This window comes from Rhynchophorus ferrugineus, unplaced genomic scaffold (assembly GCF_030347505.1).
Source record: "Rhynchophorus ferrugineus isolate W39M unplaced genomic scaffold, kcgeb_rfMv2 rfM4, whole genome shotgun sequence".
Classification (NCBI taxonomy): domain Eukaryota; kingdom Metazoa; phylum Arthropoda; class Insecta; order Coleoptera; family Curculionidae; genus Rhynchophorus; species Rhynchophorus ferrugineus.
In genome coordinates this window covers 51,289,640-51,309,574 of record NW_027472583.1, presented here as the reverse complement: position 1 = coordinate 51,309,574, position 19,935 = coordinate 51,289,640, and the positions used below count along the sequence as shown (strand labels likewise).

The 19,935-nt window shown below is 32.4% G+C and overlaps 1 protein-coding gene across 1 annotated transcript in view; it reads left to right on the top strand.

The window, feature by feature from the left end:
- Window positions 1–8,672: 8,672 nt before the first annotated feature.
- Window positions 8,673–19,935, top strand: part of esn (espinas) — a 445,040-nt gene continuing 433,777 nt past the window's right edge. Inside the window, exon 1 of the mRNA XM_076404260.1 lies at window positions 8,673–9,211. The gene's annotated coding sequence lies outside the window, so the exon portion shown is untranslated. The remainder of the gene's footprint in view (window positions 9,212–19,935) is intronic.

The following is a 19,935-nucleotide window of genomic DNA, read 5'->3' as shown; positions in this document are numbered from 1 at the left end:
TAAAACCTGTTCCTAAATAACTGTACAATTCCAACTTTGGGAATAGAATATAAACGCCGAATGACAAATATAAATAATAATTAATACATTGTGTTTTAGCATACTCAATCACACCTGAATGAAGAAGATGATTTAAATATAATTGATAGTTTATTATCAATTGTGAGTAATCAGGGAAATGATTTTACGAAGAACTTATTTGAATATAAAAAAAACAAAGACAAAGATAAAAACAAAACAAATTGCTGTGGTTACTCGGAAGTTACTTTACAACAATTTCTTATTGTATAAACAAATTTTAAGCCAGTGTGGACCTATGGTTTACAACTATAGGGTTGAATAAACAAATTCGATATTAGTATGATATAAACTTATAAAAACAAAGTTCTTTGGGGCATTGTTAATTAATATCTCTTTGTAAACCATAAATGAGGACATCCATACAGATATAAGGATATCAAGAGCCAACGCATTGGCTTGCGAAAATAAGCAAGATAGACTGCGTTTAATCGACAGTTGGTCTAATAACTTTAAAATAGTATAATTAGTAAATTATATATAATATAATTAAAGGGCACCAGTGAGTGTGGGAGTGTATTTATCAAATGCTAATTAATGATGTGCCTCAAATCTTGGAAAAATTATTAGCCTATACATTATTTTACAGCAGAGATTTTACTGTGTATTAAATCAGATCGGATTCAATCTGCCAAGCTTTATTTTTAAGTATGTCATTCCGTCGAAGTGTGAACAAACATAAATTTCTATGCGTTGAAAGTGGTTGTATTTGTGCAATGTAATTTCTAATGTATTAATAAGTATTAAGTAATTGAATGAGTAAATTCCATTTGCGGCTGAAGGTCATTAAATGCTGTAAAGGGCTTAAGGCAACTATTCAATTGTTGCAAACTCGGTGAAAGCATACTTGCAAACATTAAAATGAGAAACGCTTACCACCTGCTGTATAACCCAGACCTTGCGCTTCTGATTGCAACTTATTCCGATATATGAGTAGTTATCTGTCTGAATAGTGCTTCATTTCTTATGAAGGTACCAAAAATGCGTCGAATTGAGCTGCCTCAAAAGATACACTTTCACGTTGGAATCCCTAAATTACCTGAAAGATTGGAAGAAGTAACGGCTATCGAGGAATAATATTTCGAATAAAATATATTTATCGATTTTTTGCACTAACTTTGCATATTTATTTTCTCGACACTGAGTGATCAGTTGTAATATATAAGTAATTTTCTTTAAATATAAATGAGCATTAATTGTTAAAATGTTCTAAATTAATAAAAACATCTGCAAAAATCCTGAATAGTTTCTTTTGTAGTAGCGTGTTTTTAAGTGATTATGAAGACAATAATTATATTTATGGAATTTTAATGCAGTATTCCATAAGTGTTTTTGATCATTTAACCAGTTCTCATTAGGACATAAATGAGCAAAATACTTTTTTCGCTTACAGCTTTATAAGTACATTTTTTTGGAACTCGGCAGATAAAGAAACGCTACGGGACCGCTTTTAAACTGGGCAACTAGTTATCCGATTTTCGCTTCTCAGCACCGGCCTCTCGGCCAGTCTCTTTTCGTAAATGTTAATTTCGGTCGCCGCCCAAAAAAGGCCGCCCCGGCGTCCATCATTAAAATCGCATATCAATTAAGCGGTTTTTGCGTGGCCGACCTCTTCTCGGTACGATCGGTAATGTCGGGAACTGTAAATTGCAGACCGCGAACGTGACGGCATTCGATGGGCAGCGCTTTATGGTACTAAAATGGTTGAGTACCAGCTCGAAATCATCCGAAGACTCTCGGTGCGACCGTTGAGTGGTATTTTTTTGTTAGTATTGGATTATTTATTTTTTTGTTTAATTTTCGAGACGATCTTTCTGATTATTTTTTGAAGCGCGATAAGTGAAATAAATAATAAATGTTGCTGGTTAGTTATTAGTAGTAAGGAACATCAAAGGATGTCCAAAAACATTAAAGGATGGTTACTTGAAATGAATAGACAATTCTGTATATAAATGGTGTTAAAAAGACCGAGGAAAGCGTACCCTAAATAGTGGCAAATTTATTAAAACAATATTTTCAGCACAACCAGAATTGATACAACTTAAAGCAAATAACAGTTGATGAAAATAATTAATAAGGCAGCATTAAGAATAGAACAAATGGTCTCTATTGGTAAACGTTACCAAAAAAATATATGAAGCATTATTTGAAAAATCTACTGTGTATAGAAAGCCGGGCTGTGGTTTGTGCTAATATTAATAGTTCACACAAAATAAAGTCACTGATAATAGTAAAGGCACAAAATAGATTTATAAACTTTAATATCTCTGTTGATTAAGACTCTTCAGGGACCGTTTGGATGACAAGCTGTATATTCCTAAAGTATTTCAGAAGTCAGAAGTATTTTAGAAGTTATCACAATGTGTGTATAAATTCATGTATGTATTTAATTTTCTTGGTAAAATATTTTCTTAGAAAACCTTCCAAGAAAGGCGTTGTTGCTGTTACCCTGTCATCCATGTAGATAGCAGAAGCTGAAGACCGAGAATGGGTCAATTTTTGCGGTATATATGCCACCACTTGTAACTCCATTAGTCTATATTATCCCCATTAGCATGATAAGATTTCATAAAAACTATGCTAACCAAAATTTTTACTCACACCTGTCTTACGAAATAAACCTGACCACGTATTTGATTCTTTTAATCTAACGGTAAAACTACGAGAAGCTATTTTAAATTTGTATATAGCCTGAAGTTTTCTTAATAAAGAAACTATTCAGAAATGTTCTTTCTTCAACAACAATGATAATATAACAATACCCGACGATAATAAAGATGATGTTGTTCCTAAAGCGTCTTTGAATGTTGGAAAGTTTTTACCCAAGATTTAGGAGCATACTGTAAACTGAAGGTAATTTCAGTTTATCACATGCGCATTTTCATTTATTTGATTTAATAGTCAGAGTAAACAACTGCTCTAGTGGCAAACTCTACTATATTATAATAGTAAAGGAATTGCTGGGAACTCATTTAATGACTAGTAAACATATTAGTATGAAAATGATCATTCATTTGTTATGAAATATTTTAAATTAAATGTTAATTCGAACGCAAAGTTTAATAATTGAGTGTTGTAGTTTTGTTTACCGAGTAAATAAAAATTGGGAACCACTTGAATATAAAAACTCATGTTCTATTAGAAAATTTTATAACAAATCTTTAAAACGGAGTGATAAAAAAACATAGTTATATAGAGATTATATTAATGTGATTTTATATATATGATTGATATGTTTACATCAAGTCCATGCACCATATTTACATAAGGACATCATATTGAAGCATTTTTAGATAAAGTCTATAAACCATATTAACATGCAGGCTTGATATTATGTAATATTATTAATCTAATATTATTTACAAAAAGTCCAGAAACCATATTGCACACTATCGTACTGTTCACCTGAAAGAAGTCACCAGTCAGTACATCTTTATTTTTACAAAACAATAATCATAGAGAAATAGAGATTTAACTTAATAGAAAATTTTGGAGAAAAGTTTCGCGACGACCAACATGTAGATATCGCTATTTTTAAGTTATTACTGGCTTTAATCGCTACGCTATAAGCCGCGACGAAATCTGATTGGCTTACTTCGTCTCTATGGTGCGTTTGTTATTTATTTATTTTGAGCGCCATTTTTAGTATGGCTGTCATAAGGAATAGTGCGTTTAGAAATTAAATTATTGGTTCATTAGTATATATAAGTCGGTAGTACAAAAAGTAAAGTGAATTATTGATCTAGAAAGTGTTGTGTACCCGGATGCACAGATAGTAAAGAAATGTAGAATCGTTTTCGTTCGAAGAAGTAATTGGATGTCATTAAACAATGGTTGATAATGTTAAAAATTCCAAACTGAATTAATTAAGTAACAAAGAAATTTATGATCGTTACATCACATAAGTTAGAGTAAGTTTATTCATATATATTCAAACATAAAATATTAATTTTTTTAATTTTAGAAAATGATCTTCCAGAAGAAGCTATGTAAACGGGTATATATTTTTATTCTTGGACCAATAGTTGCAGTTCCAATAAAATAAAAAGTAGCTCCTGAATGCAAATCTATTACGAGTAGGTCAACCGATATTCAATACACATGGAATATTGCTGTAAAATTTATTGCTCAAGTAGGAACAAATTTGTTAAAACTGGCACCAATTTAATAACTACATTGACTGGTTTCTTTCATTAAAGAAAAAAAGTTTAATTGTCCATGTAAATATATTGGTTTAAGGCTATTTAACCAAGATAGTTTTTTTTGGATCCAGCTAATGGATTCAGGAATACACATCCTCGGCTAGTATGTTTTAGAAGTCATTTGAATCGTTTAACATAAGTTTTATTTTTCATCTCATTGGCCTTTAGGAAATTGTGAAGAGGAAGAACATGAGGGCTCTTTAAATAATTATAATAGCGGGGATGACTCTACTAAACTTAAATTCCAGATATGTTCCTATATGAATAGACGAGCCAAGGCAATATCTTATGCCCCAGAAAATTGTATCATTACACTGTCAGTAGGGCTCTTTTAACATTTTCTTTTAATTAATATATATATATATATATATATATATATATATATATATATATATATATATATATATATATATATATATATAATACTTATGTCTTAGAGATATATTTATTTTTATATTATATTTATATTTAATTGAATTTTATTTAATAAATTTATTTCAGAAGAAATTTTTTTTATTTAAATTTCATTGGTCAACTAAATATAACCTCAAGGCTGTCACGTGCCAATGAGACGCACTTACTAATGAGCCAATCAAATGTCTTCACAGTAAAATATTTTTCTTACATGTGTCTATAATGGAGATTTAAATTAACCAATCAAATTACTTGAATGGCCAATTATGCGACCTCTGGATGTTGGACAAAGCAAAACTTTGCGCCAGCGTTCCTTATTGAGTTGCATCTCTATTACTCTATGACAATAATTTATTTAGCTATTTATGCTCTTTTATAAAAAATATATTCTTTTTTCCTTGTTTATTTCACTCTTCCGCCTTCAGAGTAGTAGTCTTTAGATCGTTAAAGTGTCTTTGATGATTAATGATATAAGTATTGTTTATTCGATTCAGGTCAACTCCTACTGGTAAATGTGATCTTTTCAAAGTATCGTACTGTACTACTCGTTTGTTTTTACTTATCGTTTTGAAATCTGTAGCTAGATCTGGGTGAAATGTTGGAATATGTTGACATCTATTTGATGTCCAAAATGGTTTATTACAAGTTTGACGCTTAATATTCTCACTATAAACAAAATTGATGCTCTTTGGACATTTTAACATAATAAACCTTAATCTTACATTCGGCACTTACCTTTGATGTTCAATATTTTAAAACAAATATATATTACAATACTAAGAATAACACAACAATTTAATTATCATTGTTAGAAACTTGTTAATGCAAAACCAAATTTTAATTTAATAATTTTTTTTAATCTAAATATTCTAGGTTATTTATTTTTACTCAACCAACGGTTAATTTTAAAATGGCCGATTTTACACTGTCGGTGGGGAAGGAGAGAACGCAAATATTGTGCGCATGCACAAATTCCATCATTTCCTGCAGTTTAGCGTATTCTAAATTTAGGTTGGAATGAGGTAATGGAGGTATGATACCTCCAAACTTGCCGAAAAAGCGATACTACATGAACAATTCGGTTTCCGTATGCCACTCCACAAGCTTTCCCACACAACATTTTATGCAGATGATACAGCTTTTTTCACAAGCGGTTATAATCCCGACACTATTCGCAACAGACTCCAAGTCCAGCTGAACCAAGCGATAGCATGGTACAAATTCTGGCGGATACAGATTAGCCCGAGCAAAACTCAGGCTATTCCGTTCCACCGCAAGAAGGAGTCATCCCCTGGGTCCAGAAAGTTTCATACCTCCAGTTCGACCGCAAATTCCGTGTACAGTCTCCTATTTCCACTACTCTGCAGAAAAAGTAAACTCGCAATCACCCAGAAAGTGACTCTATAAAATGCTAGTCCATCCAGTCTGCCTCTACGGAACACAGGTGTGGTACAGGTATGTCTCTGAGAGACAACTTGAAGTACTTCACGTGTTGCGCTGAAACCCCAACACTCACCTCGAATCAGGAATCCCGTTTGTGAATATTTTCACAAAAATGCTTAATGTAGGCGCCTTAGAACACGACAACAGGCATCTCAGTCGTAACCCAGGGTATCTGTCGCCCGCAAGACTCTCACTACCCCCAGACCGAAGCGAAATCAGTAAAAGACCATTTGATTCTAGCTGGTCACCATGGAAAAAGAAAGAAAAAATATGCGCTCGGTTTGATTTATTTTATTCATGTGCGTCTGCTGTATGTTATATATTACACGTAGGCCTTAATTCTTATTTCTGGTTTATGTTAATAATAAAAAAATCGATGTTCGATATTGCATTTATTCTGGTTCAAAATAAAGAAGTAATAGCTAGGCTCAACGTTATGATTTGACACATATGTCATTTTATTCTACCGAAATCAAGCTTAAGTCTCTACATGTTATAGTTTGCGAAAGTAGCACGTACTGAAGACGTGCATTTGCGCATTATTTTTCTGCTGAAACTCATCGTTTTTTGGCAGAAATGTATGGCGAGCATGCTCTAATTTAAAGACTTAATAGGGAATAGATGGGAATCACCGACAACAAATGGTCAATTTGAGCCATGTCCATGATCGAAAAGCACGTTAAAGTGATTTTACAGCATAATAACTTGCGGTCTTATAAAGAAAAACAGGTCAAGGAAGCGTTGAAAGCACTTGGATGCGACATATTAGACCTTCACAATACAAATTTCGCTTCGATGTGGCACGCGCGTATTGAGCAGCACTTCGCCAGTATCAGAGAAGTTAGAAAATGGCTCGATAAATAGTTTTGTTCCAAGGGAAAACAGCTTCCTTGGGATGGCATCCATAAATTGTTCGAAAGATGTATAGAATCAAATCGCCAATAGTTAACAGGTCAATTGTAAAGTCCCCAGCCTACTATAATAAAACACTTTTTTTTTGGCAAAATTAGTTTTCTTATAGCGACCCTCCAATTATTCGATACCATTTTTGTAGCACGATTTGTGCTTTACTTCGAAAATTTCTTTCCAGCGAGCATTCTCTTGAGATCTGATAACAGGAAATAATCACTGGAGGCCAGATCTGGAGAATACGGTAAATGAGGAAGCAATTCGAAACCCAATTCGTGGATTTTTGACATCGTTTTCACTGACTTATGGCACGCTGCATTATTTTGGTGAAACAGCACTCGTTTTCTTCAAATGCGGCCGTTTTCGGCGATTTCGTCCATCAAACGGTCCAGTAACACTATATAATAGTCACTGTTGATGGTTCTTTTTTTTCCAAGGTAGTCAATGAAAATTATTCCATGCGCATCCCAAAACTTCCCACGCTTCGGAGCGGTTTCATCGTGTGCAGTGCAATAATGGAGCCATGTTTCATCCATTGTCACATATCGATGCAAAAACTCGGATTAATTACTCTTGATCATCTTCAAACACTGCTCCGAATCATCAACTCGTCGTTGTTTTTGGTCAAAAGTGAGTTCAGGCGGCACCCACTTTGTACAAAGCTGATACCCAATTTCGTGAATGATATGATATACACGTTCAGTTGATATATTTAGAGTGTCTACTATTTTATTCAATTTTAATTTACGGTCATTCAATGTCATTTTGTGGATTTTTAAAATATTTTCGTTGGTAACAAGCTCTTTTAGACGTTCACTGCGTTCACCGTCCTCGGTGCTCATATTACCACGTATAAACTTACCATACCAATCCTTGATGGTGGATTTTCCTTGGGCAGTGTCCGGAAACTCGGCATCAAGTCAAGTTTCTGCTTGAACTGTAATTTTTCCCTTCAAAAATCAATATTTTATCAACACGCGAAATTCCTTTTTATCCGTTTGTTCCAGGATAATAAAAGTTGCTTCACTCAAAATGCTATAATTCACAAACTAATGGTCCAACAGCTGTCAAATTTATACACCCATCTCTTGAGGGTTAGGGCTAACTAAGAAACAAATAGATTTAGTTCTAGTAGCGCCATAGTTATGTAGTTTTTGTTCCAAAAAAAACATTAATGATTTTCCAGTACACCTGGTAGTAGGCATACAACAACACCATTCTGAAGGAATATTATATTTTTCAAGAATATTACACCATTAAGGTAATGTACAACGAACCCAGAAGATTCGGGGTAAGGTGCAGTGCTAAGAAATATCCCAAAAAGGGCACGCTATACACTAAATATAAATATGTCCACATGACCAATAAAGCCGTTGGTTCATTAAATAACTTTCTAATACATATATTTCTTTGCGCCAAAATAATATACTACTGGGCTCGTATACGTAGGAAAAAATCCTATAGGCCGCTTTAAAATAGTTTTAACCATGACTCTCGGCGAATAAGAAGAGCCTACTGTTGCGCGGCGTCCCGAAGGAATCGCGAAGGCGTCGGATATCCACGTGGTGCGCGTTATTCCGGGATACGGGCGGCCGCCAGCGCCGGCCACGACAGACCGCGGCTTTCAGTGAGCGTTTTGATGCTGAGCAAAGCGGACCGAGAACGATATCGCGTCCACCGACCGACCGGCTCTCTCCGACATCCTCCGCTGATCTCTCCTTTCGCTCCACAATCCAGCCGCATCACAAACACATCGTTTCGGTCGAGATGCTTCACTCCGCGAACCCGTGCCATTATCAAAATTCATCCACGAGCCATTGAGTTAGTCACCTTGAATCTTGAAGTGCGCTTGCTGTTTTTTTTTTCGGTACCTCCGCGTCTCTCTTCGTTTGCATCATGACTAAAACCAGGAAGAAACCGAACCGTTGCTGTTCTTGTTGAACTTGAAGCCACACCGCCAGTGCCGTATAGTGCGATTCGATTTTTTTCTATTGGTTATTGTTTAGTGCAGTTTTAGTTCAGTTGTATAATTTTGGTTTTGTGCTTATCGCTTATTTTGGTGCTTTTACGTTGTTGCTGTTCTTTTATTTCGCTTGGATTTTGTTGCTAATTTCCGCCCGTGATTTGTTGGATTATCTCCTTGAAGCGAAACTGGATGATATCAGGTGAGTTTCTTCCTTTATGCATCGTTGAAGTCTCTTTTCGTTATTGGTACGAAGTACGTCGACGATGAGTCAGAACAAAGAAGCTCTGTGTCTGTAATGAGAGCCCTATCAGACATGTATGTGAAAGTGTCTGTCTGTCTGTCTTAATTTTTCTCTGCGTGTAGGGAAAGGTGAATAATTCAACATATATATGTATAATACATAACTGTTTAATTAAATTTGTTTTGGAATTAAATGATTGATAGGAATTGCAGTGAAGATCTATATTCTATAATAGATAAAAATAACATAGTTGAATAATAATATTTTACATTCGGATTAAATATGGTTCTCTACTAAGGTAATCAAATTATTAGAATACATATAGATTGAATTGCATAAACTGTCACTATTAAAAGATTTAATCTAGTGAGATTACTTTATGGGAGCATTTTTTATATCACAATGTCAATATTTAGATGCGTAGCACCAAGTCATTTAATATATTTAATTTTAAAATATATTTGCATTTCAACTGGTCGGCATTTTTAAAAGTATTAATTAATTAACAACAACCGGGACGTTTACACGTGTTCAGCTTTTGTGGTCTTAATTTAGCTGTGCCGCTATGGTGTTTTCTGCATATGTAATGAGATGGTACCATCAGCGTTAGAATTGAATTTGTACCCCAAAATTTAATTCTCCCCGGGCATTTATCTATGGAACGGGAATTTGAGGACTTGACTCCAATCTTGGCTTATTATTAGATTGCCTGAAAACCTAAGGCTTAAAGAAGTCTTCAATTATGATTAGTATTTTTATTTTAAAAATTATTTATAAAAATTATTACAATTTTATCTCTGTTAATTAATTTTTTTCAACGCTTATTGATTGAGAAATGTATTGTTTACATATATCTATTGACTAAACAATTACTGTGTTATAACATTTACTGTGTTGATGATCTTGTAGACATTCAGTGCACCTGTTGGAAAACATATATATGATTATAAATTGATTTGTGGTATATCATAGGAAAATCAGTTTTATTATTATTGGTATATTAGTTTTTGTTGATTAACTATAAGCATACAGAAATTATTCATTCTATTAGCATCAGCAACCATTTTAATGTGGGATTTCACTAATTTTAAAACATGTAGCTTAAGATTTATAGTACTGTAAAAATGTTGAAATTTTACTTATTAAAAAAATACATTATAATCGATTTCATTGTAGTGGAAATTATATTATTTCTTGGTCGTAGGCTTCGCATTTTTGTGTGATAGCCGAGTCGTTCTATATTAACCTGAATGCAGCAGAATTTGTCGCTCGAGCTGCAACAGTCATTCATAACTTTTGCAATGTATCGCTTAGTATTTTCATGTCATCATCCGCCATTGCTAGTCTTTTTTTCTGTGTTCTATGACGTCAAAATCATTAAATTTAACAATTAGATTAAGATGATTAACAGTTGTTTGCAATGATACTTTATTCAGTACATATCGCTGATCAAAATACATGCAATCACCAAACATAAAAGCAAAATCCAATCGGAAATCATTGGCACAAATACAATACTCAATTTTTATTAAAATCTCCAAAAATTAATTTACGCACTTGTCCAACAACTGCTTCAAAAATAATTGATTAACATATAACATAAGTCGAATTAAAAAAAAAAGATGTGTATAAAATTTTATATAAAAACAAGATTTATATAAAAAGTTAATATTCTAGAGATGCTGACACCTTTATAGTGTTACAGACACTTTCAAAGAACCAGATGATTTAAATTGTTTGTGAACCGTCTAATTCTATTTTATTATTCTATTCTTTTCGCAGAAATCCATCTGTACGAGGTCACCACTGTAATGTCAACAGAAGGTCATATTATAGTGTCCATATTAGATTGATAATAACTTTGACTTGGTGCTATAACTGCTCATATAACAGTACTGATTACAATGGTATGTAAGAAATTATCCTCATTATTTTCATGAATGATAAAATTACAGTTGGTACTGGTAACTCGAAATTTAATATAAAAATCTGTATTTATTTGTTTTTTATTTATTTTTTAACATATATTTTGTATAAAATACCATATATATTATAAAACAAGTACTATAATAAAAGTTTTACAATAAAAAATGTTATTTTTACAGTAACAACAATTACAAAACAGTTATAAAGTACTATAGTTTATCCCATAATATTATTGAGAAATCATCATCATTGAGATCTCATTGTACAGTTCAAGCTACTTTTTAATTTTTCTCCTTTCATTGAATTGGTTAACAGAACTTGGTTTAATTGCAAACATTACTTCTGACCATTTTCCATTGTGGAGTATTTCAATGTGAAGCATATCTTGGTGAAATATTTCAATATGCTCATATGATAGGGCATGAAGATTTGAGGAAAAACTCTATATTTTATACTAAGTTTCTATTATTATAACGTTTTTCGCTCAATATCGGAAATGCACTTCTATTCTTAAATTATATAAAAAATAACCTTTGTGCATAACTGAACTGACTCTGTACTGATTTAGGAAGTAAACAATAACATGACGTTTTCAAACGATTGCTGTAAAGTAAGAGTGAAAACGAGATAGTGCATATGTAGTAGCATGAAAATCACTTACGGCTTATTATTTCTCTTTCTGACTACGGTCTAAAAGTAACTTACTTGTATAGACATTATTTACAATGTTTAGGAATAAATCAAATACAAATAATTCTATATTTCAATTATAGTATATAAAAGCTCATATCACAGAATCTAGATGCGATGGCAGAAATTAAGAACTGATATTGATTCAGGTTATTAAAATCTTTATATTTGGTTCAAGGAAATTCTGTTCCAAGGAGGATTTCAATGTTATATTATTGCGTACAATGTCAGACTTTTGCATACAATATGTGGTGCTTCATAGAAGTAAACCTTGATATCAGTCAAGACCAAATGGTTTCAAACAAAAGCGGCATAAGGGTACCACACTCTTTTTGATCAGTACTTCACTTCATATGAAGATGCCAAAAAATGGTTCGATTAGTGGATACCGTCAAAAGATAAATCGTTCTTTACAGATGGAATCCATAAATTGCCTGAAAGATGAGAAAAAGTAGCGTAGAAATTATTTAATTATTACATTGTTACTAGTTACCCACTAATCTACAATTTATTTTTATGATAAATTAGTTTTATGTATAGACTAGGAGGACCCATCGGCCCTATCTCACTCTCTGGTGAAATAATGTTTATACATGTCACTGCTGTATGTTTTATTAACTGCACCTCATTACCCAAAAGGTGGTACCCAAAATTTGCAGTACTTCAATATTCTCGTGAGAATGGAGTCTTCCTTGATGCGCCCTTGCAATTCTTTTGATTTCTTGACGGACTGTGGGTATCTGAAGGTATCGATGTAGGTAATCAGTCCTGTAGTATTTAGGTGCGCCCACAATACTTTTCAGGACTTTGTTCTGAAACATTGTATTTTGTTTATGTTACTCTTTGCAGAACATAATAATAACTCCGTATATCTATATAGGTTTCAGTATTTGCTTATATAATAGCAATTTATTATGTACTGATAATTGTGATTTTCTTCCTATTAGCCAATACATTTTCCTATATTCTGATTCCAGTTTTTTTCTTTTCTTCTTTATATATCCCTTTCAGCGAATTTTTGCATCAAAATTCATTCCGAGATATTTAGCGTTGTTGCTATATGGAATAGTAGCATTATTTAATATTATTCGAGCTTGTACGGTCTGATTGTTGGTGAAATGCACAAATTTACTTTCGCTAATTTATATTTTCCAAGCTTGTGTCCAATTATTTTTATATTGTCACTTGCCTGTTGTAATTATCGTGAGGTTTCTTCACTATTGTCTCCGACAGTTATAATCGCACCATCATCAGCAAATGTAGCCATTATAATATTATCCATTTTGTGGTACATCAAAAGTCTAGAATAGATAAAGTATTAGTCCCAGTACACTTCCTTGTTGTACACCCGCTTTAGCTTGTTTTATTGTAGAGTAATCTTCTTCTTGTTTAACTCTAACATTCTGGCTGTAATGTACGATTTTAGTAGTTCGGTTTGTTGTTTAGGTAACATTTTCTGTAGTCTATTAACAAGGCCTTCATGCCAAATCTTATCGAAGACTTCTGTTACATCTAAAAATATGGCTGAGCATATTTTTTTACTTTCGTAGGCTTTTTCAATAACATCTGTTATTCTGTGGGCCTGGTCAATTGTTGGATGTTTGTTAATAGACCCAAACTGGTGTATTGGTACTAGGTTTTTTTCTCTGTATGATCGGTTTTATTCTTTTCAACAGTTTTTCAAAAACCTTCTAAGAAAACCTTAATTACTAGTAGAAGTGATATAGGTCTATAGGTTTTGTTTCGTTTCGTTCCTATGGACAATATTATAAATAAAATATATTGTACCAATTTTCATAAAAAAGCTTCAAATTGGAAATAAATTCTTTAAAACACATTTAGAGGCATAATACTTTATGTTAATATATGTTTAGCGCCTTTCTTTTTTTGAAAAATGTAAGACCATATTGGCGTATGCCGTTCTTCGAACATTGTTAACTCGCCCAATTTAAAGATGTAGCACGAATAAAGATAGCAACCGCGGCCTCTCTACCATAAGGTTCCCATAATTAGTTGCAGTCCGGCATTATGGAAATGACCGAGATGGTCCAAATTATACGCTACGCGAGACAAGCATACGGTTTGGTGTTTTCGCGATTTGATCGATGGTTCCTTGAGGCGATGCGGGGGTTTCTCTATGGTGTTCCTTCGTTGGATACTGTTTTTTTCTCTTGTCTCGTTCAGTCTCCTCCCAGTGCGATTCAATGGTTAAATAATAGATTACGATCTTTCGTTCTTGTCGTATAATCGAGAACAAAATTAATTTCTTGTACGGCCATTGTTGCGCACTTAACCGAGAATATCGTGAAGATACTTTAGAACAATTTTACTAACCTAAACATCGAAAATGTTTATAATATTAGTCATCCGTGTTCTATAAATTCAACTAGATTTCTACAATTCATTTAGATGCAGTTTTGGATTAACCTCTTACTTGAAGATTAATTTAATTTAATTTTTGTGTTTTTTTACATAAATTTTAAATGTAATGGTATATAGCATATATTGGTGCATAAAAAGATTGAAGATTTTATTTAAAATTTATTTTAACTCTTTTGTTATTATAACATACTCTGTATATTCGGCGTAATTTGAAGTATCATAACTACTAATATATTTTTTAAATTAATTACATCTTACATTAGATATGCTTAGTAAAATCTTAATTTACAAATTAGCTTATTACTACTGTTCTGTTGTACTTGCATTAATACTCAAGCAAAGCTAGTGTGATATTATTACATCAGTATGCATTTCCCAAATTAAAATAAAATTAAACCATTTAAATTGAAGTTAAAAATAATACTTATACATTATACTAGTTCATGTAGTTTGGTTTCCTTCAATCTTCTGATTCCTTAGATCTTGGATAACTGCGTAAAGCCACTTGATGTCAAGATCATCGTGCAGTACTTCCTTAGTTACGTGATGATAAATATTCGTAATTAATCGTGGAGCTTTGTTTTGGCAACGTTGTGTTACTACAACTGTTGATCTTAGTGCCACCCTATATTTCCGTCCAATATATTCAATAGTTCATATACTAGTACATTAATTTATCTAGTTATAGCTTATGTTTCTCTAGATACAATTCGTAGATATTTTAAAAAAATAATGTACCAATACAGTATATATAGTCGATTATTGTAGTTTAAGCGTTCGATGATATATAATTATAGATCTAATATCCTGAGATCCTCTGAGTACTACAATATTACTTCAGCATTATCGGGACCATTTTTGTAAATAGCTAACAATATATTATAAACAGTGCTAATAGAACTAATACAATACATAAAATATTCTTCAATAATATGCGGATCTGAGATGCCACGTTATTTATGTTTACAATTAATTTAATTATATTATCTTGTATTAATGGAAAAATGCCATATCTTTTGGTGATATGTGATAATATGTAGTGAACGGTGATATTTTTTTATATCGCTCTTACGTTGGGTCAGACAATTTTAAAATATTACTTATTGACTTCCATTATGGAAACAGAATATTATAGAAATAGAATATAGAAACCTTGTTTGTTTATTTCAATAATATCAGAATATATCCTCAATCATAGGGATGATGAAAAGGAGGAGAAAAGTAAAAACTGTGTTTGGAGAAAAAGCCACCGTGAAAGTTGAGCTGGCGAAGGTTGTGAGTTTGTGGCCGATCAGTTTGTGACTGATCCGGATTCTGGATTACAGAGTTTATTGTTATATGTAGTTTTTGATAAATTGGTACAGTCCAGCATCACTAATGTCACAAAGGTTACTTATAACTTTATGTGAAGGATTTCTGTAGTGGACCTAGGATTTTTATTTGACCAAATGTTTAGACTGCTCCATCTTATTTAATTTTATGGATTTAATAAATTATTTTAAAAATTCGGGCTTGAATATATAATATTTCTTATGACTTATATTGCCAACAGAAATCATTATTGGTTTTGACTTTTCGTATAGTTTTATTAATTTATTCTTGTGTTAGTGTTGTGCCACTAGAAAGTAAAGCTAATTATTATTAAAGTGAATTATAGACATAAATACATAATATATTATTTATAGGTATTTTATATTATTACTATTAAATTATTTTCAAAATGTTACTTAGACCTTATTACATATATTGTTAAAATTTGCACCTAAAACGTATTACAAATATTATTTTCAAATAAAAGTGAAATGTGCTGTTGATTTTCTACACTATACTTGATAAATACTTGATAAAATTAGTATTTTGTATAATAAAAACGTGATAATTGTATCTACTCGTAGACCTAATGATGGTGACCGTAAAGATAATTTTAAGTGTGTAAATTATTTTTTTCCAGAAACTTAAGTTTGTTTTATCAACATACTGTGATATTAGAATTAATATACTAGTTTGGGTAATAATGTACGAACACTTGTCTACTTTTACGTAAAATAATTTGTTTTTTTCTAATAAAAATTTCCACCAATTACATCTATTCATCCAAATAATTTCTCACAAAACAGCCAATTTATTTCACTGGGGCAAATTTTAAAAACAATTTGCAAAAAGAGATATCACTTGTAGTTGGGGTATTCCTGGAGTATATTGTTGATGGAGTAGAAATTTAATATCAAATCATCAACTTGAAAATCATATTTATCGACATTGATTGAAACGGTAAGCCATTATTTGACTCTAAAGGAGCCTCTTTTTCACGGAAAAAGTTCGTAAAGTGTTTAAATAATTTTCAAAGGAATATTGTCCAATGCTTGTACCACAACGTCCATCATGCTCCAATGATTTTAGACATGAAAATCTACTTCTTATGTCAACAATATGTTAATCACACAAGTTTCTCACCGAATGTGTTGATTACTCCGTCCAGTGAATACCCAAATCACAACGGTTTCTTCTCTATGTTTGACTGTAGAAAGCAGGCAGTACGGTGTGTAGGCTTTCTTGAGGGTCTCCATACACAAACCTGTCCGTTCACAGGAAATAATTTCATTTATGATTCATCGGGCCAGACCATAAATTCTTCCAGTCATCAACTGTCCAGGTTTTATGATAATTACATCACTACATTTGCAGCTTAGCGGTAGTATACGCTATAAGAAGTTTCGCAATCGCAGCCCTCTTATACATTTTCGGTTTGTGTAGCTTCTGCCGTACCGTCTTTATTAATATAGTATTACTCAAGTCAGTTTTGAATTATGCTGTGACTTTTGTCGCGGTAGTTTTATGTTATCTGGCAATAATCCTCTCTAATATTCGTCGGCCTCTGTCTTTGAGTATCGCACACTGTTCTTCTTGGCCGATGATGTTTTGACATGTTTTGTGTATGCTGTCATTATGGTGGATCATCTCGCTCATTAAAAGTTGATGAATTCAGCTAACCAAACACCAACAATGCAAAAGAGTGCAAATCCTCTTTCGACGACTGGTAGATCATACATGTCACCGATCCCTTGTTTTAACCATCACAGAACATAGCGTATAATACACTGAAATATAATTTATACGACTTGGCATGTAAATTGAGCAATACATACCGAGCAATCCTATTATATTCTCCTATATACACACCACATATAATTATCAATGTCAATTTGGCTTTAACATACAACGAAATTCTAATTTAAATAAAATAATTGAACAAAATAGTGTTATCAAATATAATTTATTTTAATATTATAGCACATCTAAGGCATATATTATCGAAGGACTTAAAACTACAATTAAGAAGAAAAGTATAATAGTTTGTAAGTTAGAGTTGTTTTATTATATTTACATTGAACTCTTTTCCACACCACCCATGAGGTAGAGTTCTAGGCTCGTGCTTTTATGTAATGCTATGTCCTCCTGAAGGCCTAATCCACCTAATTCACAATTATATATCAAAGAAATATATTTTACTTTCATTCGAGAGTATATTAAATTTTTTATATGGTGTGTTTGCTTGTTAAGTCATCTTGATATCACTGTAGGTTTAATTATCATGGTACTAGCTGCGTACACCGTTCATGAAAAAATAAATCACTGAATTCTGCCTAATACATTTTCCATATCTACAAAACAGTTAATATGCATCCTCTCCTTATGCATTCTAATCTAATGCTCATATTTATTTCTGAACAATTATAATCGTATCTGTCCACACAAATCTTTCACGCCCTACAATACCATCTACAGTTACATTCTATTAATTATGTGCATACCTTTAGTTGTGTCCACTCTCATCACTCTCTCTCAGGTATTTCCAGCATTGTACAACATTATCACATATCCAGAAAGTTTCCTTTAGCCACTTTCCGAGTCACTGTCCAATTCAATCACTAAACTGTTAATTTCCAATTGATCCATTCTTATTACCTGCATGAATAACAATATATCTGCAATTAATTATTAACAAATATTGTGATCAACGAAACCTAATGAAATACTATTTTTACTTTTACCCTTTTCGATCAATTTTTATTGTTTTTACACTTTTTTATTACTTGCCAATAACGCCCCAAAGAACCGTCCTGAAGTATCCAAGTTTCATCAAGATACACAAATTCAAATAATTTATTTTCCTTGATTGTACGCCTTATGTAAAAATGTAATTCTTTTAAGCCAATGTCTGGAAGTTCCATTAGACCTCTTCGATGGTTATCTTTACATCCTTTAAATTCTATGCCCTGTAAGAGTGTATGAACAGTGTCTTACATCCCTCAAAAAGCTGCATGTCCTTAACTCTTTTATGTACACTTTCCGGACTAACAATTGTCTCGGAAATAATTTTATTAAATTATGCTTATATCGATAAAAGAGATTGTGTACTCTTATACATTTCGTATATTTGATCTGGAATAGAGTCAATATCAAGATGGTCAAGATTCGTCACCCACTTCGTATGTAAACGGGTTTTCTTGGTTGAATCTAACGTATTACTCTTTATTTTGTTCATCAAGCGATGTTATTCACAGTACCCACAGTAATGTTTAGCGCAACAACAACACACTAAAAACATTTTCAATAAAATTGCAGCAACTTATAATATTTAATATCATCAATAATTACCTCTCTAACGGAATCTACGGGCAAAAGGAGGACATTATCTCGTTCCTTTTCGAAATTAACGTATTAAAACCGCAATCAATTTATGACCCTGACTATCTATTCCCTTTGGCTTTTCAAACAAAGTGATATGATGGAGCGATTTAAAATTTACTAAAATAATCAAGGCGCTGAAATAATGTTTGTCGGTTTATAATCTGTAGTAAGTATAACTAATATTTTGAATACTTTTGCGTACGTTTGACAACCGGGCGACTTTAACATGCTAATTCGGTTTCACATTCGAACTTATCAGACAGCATTGTGTGTTTTTTTAATTAGAATAAAATGAGAAGGAAAATATTGTCTAATTCTGAAACGAATATACAAATTGCGGCAGGCACTACATTAAACATCTTGATCACACATATAGAAAAAATTTTGAATAGACTATTTCGGTTGATTCAATAACTGATAATTTTATCTAGGTTCAAAACTTGAATGTTATAACCATAAAACCACTTTTACATTTTTGGCCGCTTTTAACGGCTTTCACCGGCTGCTATTCACCCAAATGGTGATATTTTGATTCAAGTTTGCAATAGTAAATTTATGTTTTATTCATAACTAGCGACCCGCCCCGGCTTCGCATGGGTGCAATGCTGATACTAAATTAAATACACTACAGAAAAAATATGAACGTTGTATATAAAAACATAGCGGCCCGCTCCGACTTTGCACGGGCATAAAATATATATGCCTATGTCACTCAATGAAAACATGATTAAAATCGATCCAGTATTTTTGGTTCATTCATTACTGCTCTTGGCCTGCACGCATTAAATTTGGAGTAAAACAATTCCTCTTCCCCTATACTTACTATGAAGATTTCCTGGTATCTTTGGAATATCTAAATTCATACAATTTTTATTACATTACACATTTTTAAACGCAAATTTTAAATTTGTAATATCTCCGAAAATATTTGTTTAATTTACATGCTGTAAGGAACCATATTGATCTATATTAATTGCACACTGTATTTAAGG